This window comes from Pteropus alecto, unplaced genomic scaffold, assembly GCF_000325575.1.
Source record: "Pteropus alecto unplaced genomic scaffold, ASM32557v1 scaffold121, whole genome shotgun sequence".
NCBI classification, from domain to species: domain Eukaryota; kingdom Metazoa; phylum Chordata; class Mammalia; order Chiroptera; family Pteropodidae; genus Pteropus; species Pteropus alecto.
Window position 1 is genome coordinate 17,439,516 of NW_006434369.1, and position 1,581 is coordinate 17,441,096.

The following is a 1,581-nucleotide window of genomic DNA, read 5'->3' on the forward strand; positions in this document are numbered from 1 at the left end:
GTAGGTTCATACCAAAGGAAAAGGGTTAACAAAGTCTTTTAAACTATAACTCACAGGAACTAAAGAATGATGATATACATTGAATTCCCTGAACACTTGGCCCCCTCTCTACTCACTGTCTTTCCAAGCCTCTCTTGGTCCTTCTCACTCTGCCTCTGAGAGGAGACTACACTCCGTCTGTGGAGTATTAGCCCTTTTCTAATAAATTTTCCTTTTGACTCTCACTTTGGCATGTGTGTTGAATTCTTTCTTCACTCTCTGCCAAAGGACCCTTTTCTTCTCTCGATACAGGGCTTGGCCTCCCCTTCACTTGGGGAAATTTGCCCTGTCCGGCACCAGGATGAACAATCTTCTTTAGCCTGTGGTGTCTGTGAATCTGAAGAGAATGCTGGGGGCGATCACATGGAAAAATATGTTCCAGTGTTGACTCCTGAACCCCTGCTAAGATATTCGAGGAAAGAAGGTAGGTTTTTTGCCCCAGTCCCAGAAAGCATTGGAAGAAAGCCAGCTCTGTGCAATAGATCCAAGAGAAGGGAGTGCGGGGGAAGAACTGCTGGCCTGCCTTCAAAAATTGGGATGGTGCCGGGCTCAGAGCTTAGGGTCCTCCCCAAATCGTCCTTAAAGAGGGAATTTGGGAAAGTGTGGGTCCACCTCCCAGCTGTGCACACCTTCCAGAGGAAGGGAGTGTGACTTTTATTCATCCAATGCCTGCAGTCTTATCAGCTTTCTGCTTCTCACATTTTGCCCACTTTTGGGCAGTGCTTATTTTAAACTGACCTCTTTGATGACTTATCATTGGCAGTGAGACAGGAGGGCAAGTTTCTGTTGTTGAGTTAGTCGGAAAGGTCAGCTGCTGTGTTGCAGGAAGCAACACCCAATGGAGGAATTCGGAGGCTCAGACAACTTTGTTTGGAGGAAGGAGAATTTATTGCTGGCAGAGAGGGTGGGGCATTCAACAGACTCAAAGCACAATCTCCCCTTGGTTAGATTCTTACAGTTTATATACCCTTGCAGTGTCCATGCAAGGGGTGTGTGATTCCTTTGTCTGAGGTTTTACGTGTCCCTCCTTACTCAGAGTGGGGAGGAGGAGCTTCGGGGGAGTGGGGCGGGGAGGAGGCGGGCTGCAGAGGAGGACTTTCCAGATCCTTGGTCTTACAGGCCATTTGTTTTGTAGAGTCTGAGGCCTTGGTGTTATCAGTACCTTTACTGGATTCTTGAACAAAGAGATGGGACTCCTAGGCTTACAGACAGCGGGTAGCACTCATTGATGTCAGAGCCCCGCTCAGGGGGTTCCTTATCCAAAGGCTGAGCTCTCGCTGTAACACAACAAACAGTTCCACAGTCTTGACATTCCTGCACAGCTACAGAGATAGGGAAGGGGCTGGAGTTTCCTTGAGGTGGGGAATGCAGCTGTGGAAACCATGTTAACTGAAGAGCATAGGGCAGAATGGGGGAAGACAGCAGTTTTAACTGGCTGAGTCGGTTATTTCTGCAGGCCCTTTCCTTTGCATTTTTTTCTTTCTTTCTTTTTTTTTTTTTTAAACTTTCAGATTCCTCCTCTCCTGTCTCAGCTGGAGCCCG

At 47.8% G+C, this 1,581-nt stretch overlaps 1 long non-coding RNA gene across 1 annotated transcript in view; it reads left to right on the plus strand.

The window, feature by feature from the left end:
- LOC107195480 overlaps positions 1-1,579 on the plus strand; it is an 11,456-nt gene extending 9,877 nt beyond the window's left edge. Inside the window, exons 2-3 of the long non-coding RNA XR_001516639.2 lie at positions 292-463; positions 1,551-1,579. This is a non-coding gene — a long non-coding RNA (uncharacterized LOC107195480). The remainder of the gene's footprint in view (positions 1-291; positions 464-1,550) is intronic.
- The last annotated feature ends 2 nt before the right edge of the window (positions 1,580-1,581 follow it).